This window comes from Acanthopagrus latus, chromosome 19 (genome assembly GCF_904848185.1).
Source record: "Acanthopagrus latus isolate v.2019 chromosome 19, fAcaLat1.1, whole genome shotgun sequence".
In the NCBI taxonomy this organism is placed as follows: Eukaryota; Metazoa; Chordata; class Actinopteri; order Spariformes; family Sparidae; genus Acanthopagrus; species Acanthopagrus latus.
Window position 1 is genome coordinate 23847377 of NC_051057.1, and position 14522 is coordinate 23861898.

General features: G+C 44.6%; 1 protein-coding gene across 6 annotated transcripts in view; it reads left to right on the plus strand.

Annotated features, from left to right (window-relative positions):
- fars2 (phenylalanyl-tRNA synthetase 2, mitochondrial) overlaps positions 1 to 14522 on the plus strand; it is a 99509-nt gene that overhangs the window by 6176 nt on the left and 78811 nt on the right. Inside the window, exons 3-4 of one of the 6 annotated variants that reach the window (XM_037078889.1) lie at positions 12671 to 12749; positions 12838 to 13042. The exons of 4 other annotated variants lie outside the window; for them this stretch is intronic. The gene's annotated coding sequence lies outside the window, so the exon portion shown is untranslated. The remainder of the gene's footprint in view (positions 1 to 12670; positions 12750 to 12837; positions 13043 to 14522) is intronic. One more of the 6 variants, XM_037078891.1, reaches the window with a different exon arrangement.

Here is a 14522-nt window from a genome sequence, read left to right on the forward strand (position 1 = left end):
CCCTGCTGTTTCCTCTACAATTCCCTTTTAGTTAAAATACGTTCAGCATCAAGATTTTGCGATGATGTTTCCCTGTTTCATTCGTAGAAAAAAAAAAAAAAAATTAAAGAGAAATTAATAATAAGAAGGCGTGATGGCTCATAATGGAGAAAAATGAGGACAAAATACAACAACAGGTTAACAAATGATGTGAGAAAATACCCAAAATACTGAATAAAACATGACTGACTTGGAATTTCAAACTAGTTAGAAATACTGCTGTTGTTGTGACGACGTACACACAAAATGTCCGGAATGAGAGAATTTTCAGTTTATGTCTGAATGAATATTTCATGTCCCTGACCTCCCTCTCACTGCATAAAGACACATTTACGAAGCTTTCCTGGGATTTAAGATTTATTTGGTGTTTAATGTCACTCTCGGTCTGAGGAAACTGAAGTCACGCAGCAGATGTAAACAAACCCGACCTCAACTTTAATTGGCAGCAAAATGCAAATATAGTCAGAATGAGGCGATGCTTTGATGTGTCGGAGAGGAGCTGGAGAAAGTCCAAATCAAGGGCTGCAGCGACCGGACTGAAGGGAACATCTGTGCTGATGATTCATAATGTTTATGGAGACAAAGTTAGAGTCCTGTAGAGGGCCAGCGACACACACAGCTGCAGGAAATCAATCGTCAGAGTTATGGACGAGCTGCATCCATTAAACGGCAGGTTGTAGTTGTACAGTAATGAACACAAAACCCACAGAATTTAAGAGAAGGTGTTTAAAGAGGTGTAAACGTTGTGATGACATCATTTTCTTTTCATTTCACCTGCAGCACGTTCAACACATTGTAGTGAGACTTGGTGTTGACAGTTTAGATAGAAGATTGAATTAGATTCTGTGGACACACGAGAAACAGAAGCAGCAGATGGATGTAGAGTTAAAACCTCAGACAGACAGAATCAGTCTGTAATTTTAAATCTATACTTACGCCATTTTAAAACTGCTGGACAAGATGTTTATGAAAACAAATGGGTTCCTTGCCTGATTTCTTCCTGCTCTTTGTAACATTTCTTTAGTTTCTCACACTGCTGACTGTCATCGTTTACATTTGGCTTTTCTTTGCTCTGCTTCTTAAACCCAGTTGGTGTCGGGTGAAATTCAGTCATCTTTTTAATCAGGAAACCTCCCTGATTTTGTAATGAGACAGACACTCACACACAGAGATGTATCAGTGTTGGATGTCCGCCTGTGGTCTAAATTAACCCAGCTGCCTGTAAGTGAGGGATGGAGGGAGGAGAGGAGATCAGAGCTGCAGCCTTCATTAGCTTTCATTAATAACGGAGGGGCTTCCACGTCCAGCTCGCTGCCTCTGCCTTTGCCTGTAATTACTGCCCGCTGCAGACTTCAGCATCATCTCTGAATCTCATCACACCGCGGATCGTTGTAGTCACCTCGCGTTCGACGGCTGCTTGCTGCAAATGTCTGGAAAAGTGAAACCCTGCAAGAGCACTGGTTTTGAACCAGAACAGGGAAGTTGTGTCCAGACAGACAGTGAGCTGAGACTCAACGGGAGCCGCAGGATCATTACTACCAGAACCAACAACATTGTGGTGATAGCAATATCAGTTATAGCCACTTCATCAAATTACTGCGCAGCCAAGTTTCCACGTAATTGAAAGAACTTGAGACTAAAAGGGGACCCGGAGCTGGTCTCAGCCCTGGGGCCCCCCGGCAGGTCAGTCTGAGGTTCCACTAGACTGCAATCAGCTCCACCAATCAGAGTCAAGGTTAGGCTATTATCAGATCTACCAATTAAAAGTTCAGTAATGAAAAAAAAAAAAGCAGCTCAGCAGTGAGTTATGTTTTACTGCCTGACTCTGAATTCATTAGTGCTTCATTTGAATAATAAAACACTAAAACCCGACCGGGATTAAATTTGTATATGAGGGCTGAATCTGAAGAGTTACAGCCGAGGTGATTAACGAGCTAATGGCTGCTTTCAGTGGCATCGTATTTGCATTAGTGTATGTTGGCTTCCTTCCTGCTCTTGTTGTCTGTCTTAAAGCTGCTCCAAAAGGTCGGCTGTCCAAGCTCGTCAGTCGGTTCTGAACGCTGAGACGGTCTTCTACCCCGATGTCAGTCCAGTGGACAGAGCCAAGGAGAGCAGAGAGGCGCCGAGTGGAGTTAAACATGGAGTTCAGTGTGAGGGAGCATTAATCCAGTGTATCTAGCAGAGATGTGTCTCTGTTAATTAGCCTACGTTAAAGTGAAACTCTCACCAAAATGCAACCAAGGCTTTCTTTGTGAATGTACCTGAGTCAAACCTTTGTGTAAAAACATAATTACGACATAAGAGGCACGTGTAAAATTTACCGTATTGACGTTTTCGAGTCAAACTCATTTTCAATTTTTGCTACGGGCACTTTGCTCCATATTTAAAACAGGAAGAAGTCTTGACACAACATGAAACTTTGCTGGTAGCATCACCAGGGTCTCTACACATGAACACCAGCACTGAGAACATTGTTTGTGTACACAGAGTCATTAAAAAGAAAGTTTTTGAACAGCTCATGTTAGCAGTAGCTTGTTCCGCTTGCCGCCGTCCTGCCAGTGGAGAAGAGTCGACCTCAGAATGAGACGTAACCTGGAGGACAGTTAAGGTGGAACGCTCCTAAAGCTTAGTTCCATATAAATGCGGATAATTTGTTGTTTTGTCGTTGTGAAAAACAATATTGACCTTGAAGTTGAAAAAGGAGCCTCATATAAGAGACAATACTAAAATCAAAAGCTGGAAAAGTCACGTGAGATCTCGAGTGGATAGTTGTTGCTGGAAGACAGTAGTTCCACCTTAGAGTTTTAAAAATAGAGATTTTGATGTTATCATCGTATTTTCCTGTAGCTCTCCCACTGAAAATGAGTTTGACCCGTAAACAAAAATACAGTAAATCTTAAAAGTGGCTCTTTGATCGTAATTATGAGTTTACACAAAGGTTTGACTGATATACATTCACAAAAAGACCCTAGGTTGCATTTTGGCGAGAGTTTCGCTTTAAGACGTTGAATAGAAGAGACCCGCGAGAAACTCCACATGTGATTTTCGCTCACTCAGGCTCGTGGTGACCAACAGACACCATCTTAAGTGAGATTTGGGCCAATTCAGAACAGCACCAGTCCGTCGATCAGTATTTTACGGTCAGTAGGGCAGAACACAGACAGAACAGAGAGACAACTCAGACGGATGTCATTTAAAAGGACATAAAAGTGCAGCTAAAAGTAAAACTTTAGCCTTGTAATAGCTTTATCAGGGGTGTTAGCTTTGTCGAATGTGGAGGTAATAAGACGTATCCGTATCCATGTGGACCGGGCCTTAGACAACAAACAGCGCTAAGAGTAAAATGTTGGAAAGACAGACAGAAGCTCCAGAATAAAACAGTTAAAGACGATGTTTTACTCTCATGATACGCTCGACTTAATCCCAACACCAGTCCTGACAAAGTGTCCGGTCCGATGAATAAATCCTGACCTCCACACAGCTAATGTTGCCGTTAACGAGGTCCAGGCAGGCGGCTCCGTCTCAGATAATGTGGTTAGTGCTGTACACCAGGGGTCCGACCTCATTTACAACCCCACCAGGAACAGTAGGGACAGGTGATTAAGGTTCCACAGAAGATAATCGGCCTCCTGGGTAATGTAGTTCAGAGTCCGAGACCTGAAGTTTATCTGAATGACAGATTTTCTCAGCCGGCAGAGGGAAAGTTTTCTCCTCTGTTGTCAGAGTCAAAGCTAAACTGGAGGAGAGTGATGAAGGTTGGACCGAAAGGAAACACACCTGCTGGTAAAGTGTGTGTGTGTGTGTGTGTGTGTGTGTGTGTGTGTGTGGGCAGCAGATGGTACGGTGAGCTACTGGGATCAGTCGTCATTCAGAATCGATGGGTTTTGCTGTTAACTGCAAACTTTCTTCATCGCTGCTCCGGCCAACCTCTTTTGAATCTCTTTCCTTTATTGGATGAAACGGTTCTGTGTGTTTGTCGACATCGGTGACCACGTTCAGCTCGCACAGATTACAAACATCCGTCTTCTTCTGCTCCGTGACCGAGTTTTATATCATCTATTTAGATGTTCAGCTACGTCAGAGTCACATTTTGAAGTCTTGAGTTGACTCGGTTTTTACAATAATTTTACTGTGAGAGCTCCGAATAAGTGACAGGACATGAATACACTTTACATTATGAATATCTATTCTGAAAATTGGTTTACAAAAGGCAGTAAAACGTGGTTGCATTTTGGTGAGAGCTGAGCAACAACCACAGAGGATACAATCTTGTGCTTCCTGTTTACACCAGCAGATGATTAGTGAGACAGGCCTCATCTGGTCTGGGAGGAGGATGTTTGGTGGAGCTCCATCGCAGGAGAACTTGTTTACAGCTCAGAAGGACGTGGTCGAGGTCTGACTGATTGATTCCTCTGCCTCCTCCTTTCCTCCTCCTTTCCTTCTCACTCATGGATTAGCAAACAGAAGTCATAAATCTACCAATCTGAGTTGAGCTGAGGTGATTTTGCGACCTGAAGTGTGTTCTGAGCGTCAGAAGCAGCCAGTTGGACTGAAGCATTGACCTGGCCGGCCATGCTAACTGTATTAGCGACAGGGAGTGTTAGCATTTGTTCTGCTGTCAGCAAAGACAAATTAGCTGCTGCGCTAATTGTTGGAGCTGCGGAGGATTTACAGGACATCTGTGTGTGTGTGTGTGTGTGTGTGTGTGTGTGTGTGTTCGTAGCCCTTTGCTGTCGAAAATATCACCCAGGATGTCAAATTGATTTCTCTGGCGTGAGTTAGTGTGCACACCCTTTCTACTGCCTGTGTGTGTTTGTGTCCTCCATCTGTTCTAGAAAGCCCTTCCTGAACCTGCTGAGCCCACCAGACCTTAATCTACACACACACACACACACACACACACACACACACACACACACACACACACACACACACACACACACACACACACACACACACACACACACTGAGCTGCTCTCTTATGTAACATCGAAACACTCCCTGGACTCGTCTCACAGACTCCAAACGTTTCCAATATCTTGGGTGCATTTCCAAACGGCGGATCAGTTAAACTGTGGCGGTGATTCATCCTGTCACTTCGCTGCAGCCGGCCGACACACGTGTTGATGAATGAAGTAGGAGGCTGCAGATAATCAACCAAACAACATTTAAAAGTCCTGTGTAAAAAAATTTGAAGAAAACCTGTGAATCTGTGTTTTTATTTTAGCTTGAAAACAAGATCGTTAATCATGGTTTCATTTGAATCCTCGTCATCTCTCAACTTGTTTTCAATCTGAACATAAGAGGATGGTGGAGCGAACCACATCGTTGGGATCACCTTCAGACCGATGTGATGAACGATAGAAACGCTGACTGCCAATCGGTGTCACTCTAAACGTACTGGCCGTTGATCAGCTTGATTTTAGGGACATAATAACGTCACAGGAGTGATTATGATATTCAGGACTTTGAGCAGTGAGTGTAAAGAGACAACTGCAGCGTCTGCAAGCGTTCCACCACATCGCTGTAGTCGTGGAAAACAAATATCAGTAACATTTAACTTTAACAACGGCTGCATCCACAGCTGCCTTCAAACCAGGTGAAGTGCTGAGATACAGCGCAAGTGAAACCCTCTTTTCTTTTCCTCAAAGGCCGCTGCTGCTTTAACTCCTTGTTGGTGCACAAAGGATCAGTATCCATCATACATGTTGTTGTCATAGGTTTCCAACTCGCTCTGTCACAGTGTCTTCACTGATTTTCACTGAACGATTTTCAACTCAAGATAACGATATTGTTGTGGTATCAGTTGTGATCTGGATTCATAAAAAGGAAATCAAATCCTCATGTGTGAGCTGAAAGCAGTGGATTCTGTGGATTCTGTCTTGGTTTCCTCAAATTGGAAACATTTTTTGATAATGCAGAAATATATGGATTATTTATTATAGTTGGCAAATATCAAGAAGAAGGCTAAAACCAGCATCATGTCTGGATACCGTCTGACTTCCTGTCTTTGACCCGCTGGTTCAGACATAAATCTTTTACAGCTCCTCTCAAACAGTTTTCAGTCAGTTTTCCAGCTGCTCACTGTAGTTTTCACCAGAGGATCCGTGTTGTTCGCCACAGTCACAGACGGAGACGCTCAAACTACAGGTGAAAAACAGCCGGTGTTGGTCTGGAAACATCTGACTGGGTCTGACTGCGGTCAGACGATTGGCTGTAATAACAGTTTCTGGACATTAAGTTTATCATGTTGACATAAACGTCACTACTTCTTCTTCCTCTGATGAGCAGAAGTAATGTGTTACTGTGTCAGACTGCTGGTCTGTCAGGTCTTCTCTCTGCAGGCTGGGAAGCTCCACGACAAAGCAGAAGTTAAACATTAAAGCACCTGGTTCCTCCTCATTACGTCTTCACACTGCAGCATCTAAATCCATGTTTTATGACCCGCGAGACCTCGGGGGGGGGCAGCGCAGCCTCCTGTCTGTACCAGAGCTGGGAACTGTGGGTAAAAACTGTGAAAATGAGACATTGGGCTGCTAATAAGGAGGCAGCAGAGTGTGTCGGCAGCCAAAGATCAGCTGTGTGGAGTCGCTCAGCTGCTTTGTTCATGTTCGCAGGTCTCATGGCTGCAATCTGACAGAGCTGAAGCTTCACAGTAGAGCTGCCGTGTGTCCTGTATGTAAATATTAACAGTGTGTGTCTGTGTGAGGGATTGTGTGTTTAGTCTGTGAGAAACTGCCACAACTCAACGGTGCCACCAACACGACTGTGCTGTAGCAACTAGCTGCGGTTAGCAGGTCAGTTAGCTGTGGAGCTAACTGATCATCTGTTCTCCAAGATGGACGTTGGCACAGTGCACAACGATTCCTTATGTTTCAACTTCACGTCTGTTCAAGTTGGATTTTCTTTTCCTCTCCTGCTACAACACTGTGATTGAACTGTGGTCAGGGTTAGAAACACATCATGGTCTGGATTAACATACCTGTGCTGGTCTCCACGATCAGAGACGGAAAGATCTCAAGGTGTCCTGAAAACTATCCAGCGATGTAGTTAGACGTTTGGCTGTATTTAACATGAACTGCGTTTGGTACAAAGAGCATCTCTGGATGTATCTGCAGTCTGCAGAGACATTAACTACCAACAATATTCCTGCCAACTGGGCTGGATGCACTGTTATGATTCAGTCGGTGCCATAAACCATGCAAACTGAAGAAGAGAGCGTTAACCCAACCAGGGCCAGACTCCACTGACTCCACTTATTAACAGGAAACGCAGCTCTGTGAGCAAAAACTTAATCCACACTCCAAGATACAAAGTCTCTCAGTGGACAGGACGTTAATTAAAGGAGGACCGGAGAGAGAGAGGGAGGAGAGAACGAAGGCAAACGGAGCTTTAATTATAACGAGAGTCGAACCGAAGAATCCCACACAGGACGACCACGTGATGTTAAAATCACCAAACCTCCTCCAGAGAAACAAACCGTGCACACATGAGGCTTTTAGAAAACGTGTAAACTGTTTCCTCGCCGTCTCTCTAATGCTGAGCCAGGAGAGTCGGCAGGTCTGCAGAGGAGACGAGGATCAGAGTCCAGCTCTGATCCAAAGAATACATCTGCATGTCGTGAGGAAGTATGAGACCATACCTGAGCTACAGGTCGGCTGCTCGGCTCTCATCCTCCGACACACACCTGCCTCCTCCGTCTCCTCCGTCTCCTCTTTCATCTCCACGCTGCCCTTTTCTACAGTAGCAGCAGTTTCCAGTGGAGAGAGCTTGTCTCTTCCTGAGGAGCTTGGCTCTGTGACGCACCTGTTCTTTATGAGAGTGAAAACCCGAGCACATTTATCTACTGTGTATTTAATACAAATTTGAAACAAGCTTTTGATTTCATCGCTGCGGGTTGAATAAAACCTGCGAGGGAAAATACGTCAGAAATTGTGCTGATTATTCGGTTTCAGACGATGTAACTGTCACCGTCGTGCTTCCATCGGACGAGAAGCGACAATGTACAGGAAAATGTTCGTTTTGCAAAACATCTATGTTAAGGTTGGCAGACATGTTGTGTTATATATCAGGATATATTCTGGATCTCACTATTGTTTTCATATTTAAAGCAGCTGCAATACACAAACCTCAGTCATTAGTTAAACAGTCTCAGTGTGTCTCTGAGTTATCGCTCCCCGCTGTGTTGAAAACATCATCCCAGAAATCATTTTACATTTTAATACAAACACTTTGTGTGTTTTCAGCTGCAGCAGATGCTGTAAAGGAGCTGAAATGTGTCAGAATTGTTCTATTAGCAATATTGTATAATTATCAGCAGTCGCACCCAGAGGACGGCGCCGCGAGTGGGTGACGGCTAAACGAGGAGAAATGAGATTTCTGCTTCTGTCGAATCCCCGAACGCCGAAAATATGAATTGCAAAGCTGCAAAATTAGCCAAAAATACCCGACTGCGTGTGTGTGTGTGTGTGTGTGTGTGTGTGTTCGAGGCATAATTTCAGTTTCCAATTTGCTCTCTCTCCAACATCTCTTAAGCATATGTTGACTCTGTCGCAGCCAGGATTCACTCCTACACACTTCCTCTGTGTGTGTGTGTCTGTCTCTGTCTCTCACACACACACACACACACACACACCCTGCTAGTTAACAGGTGCACAGGTGTCTCTCTCTCTTCAGGTGAAGATGAAGTCACCTTATTTTTAGTCACATGAATCTTGAAGTCTTGAATCTGTTTGTTTGTTGATTTTTCCGTCCTCTAATTGTTGACGTGTTCGCGATGTGACGCTCCTGATCACATGCTTCATTTTACTACAAATTCTTCACAATAAAAGTCCTTTTATTTTGAAGCAGCAGCAACTCAACACAATGAAACATTAAAATACAGCAGATATCTGAGAGAATGATCAGAGACCCTGGAGATAAACCAAACCAGGTTTCCTGCGAGGATGTGAGTCGTCTCGTGTTCACGACTATGGGCTATGTGAAGGTGTGGTTAAAAAGCCAATACAGCAGGCTAGCAGCAGTTAGCAGTTACTATAGCAACGAGTAATGCTACCTGTCTGAGCAGCTGGAGGACGTCAGAAAAAAATACTTTCTCCATTGAAGAAAATCCGGCTTTACCCAAATCAGTGAGTAAAGTTTAGATACAGGTAATAAAAGTAAGGAGACATGAGGCCACGCCCTCGGGTGCAGGATGAGTCATCAGCAGAAATAGTCACATCACTGGATACTGTAAAAGATCCTCGGCTCAGATCTGAGCTGTTGCTCTCTGACTGCACGTCGTCTGTCATCAGGCTTTATGACTTTATAACCTGCAACACAACAACAGCAGTAAACTTTATATTTTGCACAGTCTACATATTTCCCTCCTCCCTGAAGCTGCTGTGTGCTGAATCTGACAGATCGGGGGAGAAAAAACGATCTTTGAGCTGCTGCCGTGTGGCGCTGCAGAGGATGATTGATTCAGATCGGCCCTCACCGTCCTGAGGGACGACGGCTCAAAGCGATCGATACGCCGGCCGGCCTCCTCGTATTCATAAAGAAGCTCCGTGCTGCCGCTGCAGGACAAACTTCACAGGCTGAACTGATTTCCATGATGACAAAGAGCTTCTGACGGCTCTGAGCCGAGCAGCTGACCTGAAACTATGATGAGGGACAACAAATAAACAGGTGTGGTGAAGAACACAGATGCAGTTTCACCAAAGCTGAACTTGCCACAGTCTGTTTCTGTGTGACTTCACAGCTAAATGAAACGTTTCCACCAAACTTAAACGATCATAAAACTGCATGTAGTCCATGTAAGATCATCTTTAACGGTCCAGAGAGAGAGCGTCCATGCTGCAGCCTCTGTGGTGCCACAAAACAAAATGACTTGTTCTGTTGGATCAACATCACTGAGACAAACAGACTCCCATGTTTCTGCTCAAAGACAGAAAGAAGTTCCTGTAGAACATTTGCTGAATTCACATGAAGGTCCAAATAATGCAGAATGAGTCAGAGACAGAGTTTCACAGAGTTTATAAAGTGTCTCCAACTCAACAACTCACTAAACTGACACATTTGTTAATGGAGTCTGTTGCTGGTGTGTTTCTGGTTTGTGTGAATTTAACAGCTTCATGTGGCGACGGATCAAACAGACTCTTCTCTTGTTTCACTGATGTGGACTGAAGAAAAGTTTCAGTGGCTGCGGAGAAGTGTGGAGTAAGCATAGTGTGTGTGTGTGTGTGTGTGTGTGTGTGTGTGTGTGTGTGTGTGTGTGTGTGTGTGTGTGTGGTCCTGTCATGGCAGTGGAGATGAAGAACAAACAGGATGGGGAAGCCTGAAGGCCGCTGAGCTGAAGCTGTGTGTATATGTGTGTGCGTGTATGTGTGTGTGTCACAGTGAAGGGAAACAAATTGGATGTATGAGCAGAGCTGCTGTGTGGCAGAGAGCTGCAACCTCGGCACTTTTCTCCTCAGACCATAAAATTTCTCTCCTTCTTCATCGTGTCAGATGCTCCTCCTCTCCTCTCCTCTCCTCTCCTCTCCTCTCCTCTCCTCTCCTCCTCTCCTCCTCTCTCCTCTCCTCTCCTCTCCTCTCCTCTCCTCTCCTCTCCTCTCCTCTCCTCTCCTCTCCTCTCCTCTCCTCTCTGTTGTATCTGTAAAGAAATCTCTTCTTTTATTACAGTTTTACAGTCTTCCTGTGCAGGTTTGATGTAATGCTGCTTGTCAAAGAGCCGCCTGCCTCCTGAAGCCGAGCATCCACAGCTTTATTATGGAGGAGGAGGAGGAGGAGGAGGAGGAGGAGGAGGGAGAAAACAGGGGAGAGCACATCTGTATCTCAGAGGGCTGTTAACCTTAACCCTATTTTCATTATAAACACAAAAATCCAACTGTCCACTGTCTGAACTCAAGTTTCTGTCTCTGACTGACCTCAGACCAGTTTAATCTGCTCGTTCACTCATCGTCAGACTCTCTTCAGGCAGACTGGACCTGAACGACGTGAGTCAGAGGTGTTCAAATAAAGACGAGAGGATGGAGGATTAAAGCAGTGGAAAACAGGAAGAGGAAACAGTTCTGAGGAGGAAGAGGGTGAGAGAGGGGAGGAGGACAGGGTGGAGGAGGAGGAGTGAATCTGTGGATGAACGAGGAGCAGGGAGGCAGATTTAGAGAGTGGGTGGACTGTTTATGAGTTTATGGCTTTTTAAAGGAGCAAGGGGAGGAGGGGGGAGGGGGGAGAGGGGGAGCTCCGTCGGGAGGATGAGGAGGAGCCGGGGTGAAGATGGATGTGGGGTCGTTTCAGGACACGCTGTTTTAAATGAACGCCACAGTACCAGCCAATCAGTCTGACTACAGCTCCCATAAATCCTGCTGCAGGCGGCCGCCACACACACACACACACACACACACACACACACACACACACACACACACACACACACACACACACACACACACACACACACACACACACACACACACACACACACACACACACACGTGTGTATATATACGGCTGCTGTCCTGCTTTATGGCTGCGTACACCTCATATCTTTTATAAAATATCAGGTCACAAACAAATGTTCCTCAGTGAATTAAAGATGTTAACACAGTCAGACAGCGAGCGGACCAGGTTCTGGTTCTGGTTCTGGTTTATTTTTACAATATTGACTAGGAGCGTAAAATGATCGCAGGGCGTTTTTATAATTCATCCATTAAATTGATTTCTCTGAGATTCAGCCTGTTTCCACTTTAAACTGGCTGCAGATAAATAATCCATCAGAATCAGCTCTCACATCAGACTCAGCTCTCACATCAGGCTCAGCTCTCACATCAGGCTCAGCTCTCACATCAGGCTCAGCTCTCACTCGAATGTCTCCACATTTTACAAAATAAGCAACAATCAGCTGAAACTGATTTTTGAACCGCAGAAACATCAGATGTCTCCATCAGCTACAGTCTGCAGGAGAGAACACATCACTAACTGATCTCAGATCAGATTTACACTTTTATTAAGATTTCATTGGAGCTCAGAAGCTAAACATGTTAGCGTCTGACGTGGGTGTGAATCTGGTCTGAGATCAGTCCTCTTGCAGACTGTAGCTGATGGAGACGTCTGATGTTTCTTCTTCATCACGTTTTTAAAACAATCACTCATTGGCTGTTGTGGGCTGTAGGGTGGGCATGGATGCTACTTTCTTAAAGGGTGAGAAGTTAGAAGTTAGTCAGCTGAACTGTAGTTTTGGTGAGTTTACTCTGAGTATCTGTGTGACTTCTCCTCTCCTCCTCACAGCTTCAGAACAGCCTCGTTACTTTAGTTTGATGCATCTGAGAAGTGATTTATGGATTGTTGTTATTTGGCGTCAACCTATCAGAGCACATCACACACGGTGGACGCAGCACGAGTTTTAAAAGACGTAAATAGACAGAGAGATTTCTTGTATGGAGATGATTTCATTAGCCGGCTGTCAGCCCGATGACTCACACCGAGTTAAGTTTTGGTGAGAAAACGATGAATTTAAACATCTTTTGTTTGTTTAACAGCTTTAACGACCTGCTGTGTTGATGGACAGATTAACTTTTTCTTTTAAGAGGCTCTATAACTCTTAAAAAGTTAAATAATTAACAAGCATCCATGTTATTTTTGTTTGTAGCTCTCACTTTAAGATGCCAAACTGACCGGAGACATCCTGCGTCACATCCTGAGATTTCTGCCCACTTTACAGATAATGAGTAGGTTTTCTCATCATGGAGAGTGTTAACAGAGCCTGATTTAACAGATCAAAACCTGTTTTACTATTTTAATGATCTATTCGTTTAGATAACGGAGAAAGGGAGGCGGACGTCGGAAGTGGGGTTACTGTGTTGGCGAGCTTGTGATGTCGTGAACAGGAAGAGAGGCGTGAGCTGCAGGAAGTGGTCATCGTGCCAGAGAGGGACTCCCTCTGATGGGAGGGGGCGAGCGACACTGACACTCCTGCAGAGAGAGAGAGAGAGAGAGAGAGAGAGAGACCACCTGTTCCAATGTGAGGTTCTCATACACACACACACACACACACACACACACACACACACACACACACAGAGTCGTGATCATCATGGCATGTGTTCTCTGTGGAACCACGACAGCTCCAAAATAGCTTCCTCTGACTGTGTGTGTGTGTGTGTGTGTGGATCTTTTTCCTTTAACTCTCTGAAACCTTCTTGTGTTTTTAATGTAGGCAGCTGATCACGTGACTTGTACTTCCTGTTGTTGTCGTGCTTCAGTGTCTCTAATAAAAACACAGTGAGATCTTATCTAACCTGAGTTCAGATGAAATCATCGCTCTCACAGTTTTCCCAGAGATGAACATGTTTGAGTCACAGAAATAAGAAAATAATTCGACTGCTGCTCGTCTGGTGAGAAGCCACATCTTTGTTTCGTATCATGAGATGGAGAGGCACTGATCTTAAATATCTGAATGTCCAGCACAGAGTTATTTTGGACCATCCTCTCCAGGAACACTGTCATAGAGGTTGAGGCTTGTTTATTGTTCGGTGGCGACCTCCAGTGGCCGTAGTTATTATGATGAGAGCAAGAGAGGAAGTCAGGAGGCATTGAATTAAGAGCAACAGAGTCTGTGCATGGAAACTGCTTTCATTGAAGAGAGCGTTATTTATCTACAATTTGATTGTGGGCATTCTCATCAGTCTGTAAAGATGTGATGGAGACAGGTCTGTGTAAAGATGGAGACAGGTCTGTGTAAAGATGTGATGGAGACAGGTCTGTGTAAAGATGGAGACAGGTCTGTGTAAAGATGGAGACAGGTCTGTGTAAAGATGGAGACAGGTCTGTGTAAAGATGGAGACAGGTCTGTGTAAAGATGGAGACAGGTCTGTGTAAAGATGGAGACAGGTCTGTGTAAAGATGGAGACAGGTCTGTGTAAAGATGGAGACAGGTCTGTGTAAAGATGGAGACAGGTCTGTGTAAAGACGTGATTCTGAATCTCATGTTATTGATCAACTATCACTGGAATTTTCACTTTTTTTCTCCTTTCTTTGGGACGTCTGTGACTAAAAGAGGCTTTTAGTTCAGACTGTCGTTCTTCTTCAGTTGAATTGTGTTTGTGCACAACAGAAGTGAAGTCGTTTAATAGAAGCTTGAACATTATGAACTTTTTAGAGACTAATTATGTCATTTTTCTTCCTGTTGTCACACTCACACACACACACACACACACACACACACACACACACACACACAGTTATATACACACTGTCTTCCTCTTCAGGCCCGTCTCTGCCTCTCTCTCTCTCTGCAGTATGTCATTTATCACCTCTCTCTATCAGTGTGTCAGGTTTTACAGGCTGAATGAATCCCTCTGCACTGAAACTGCTGCTGGAAGCTGCCCGTGTGTGTTCGTGTGTGTGTTTGTGTTCAGGCTTTATGTCTTTGTGTAGCGTGTGCGTCATGTCACCTGTCTGACTGACATCTCTTTCTTGGCGTGCACCTGTGTGTGTGCGTG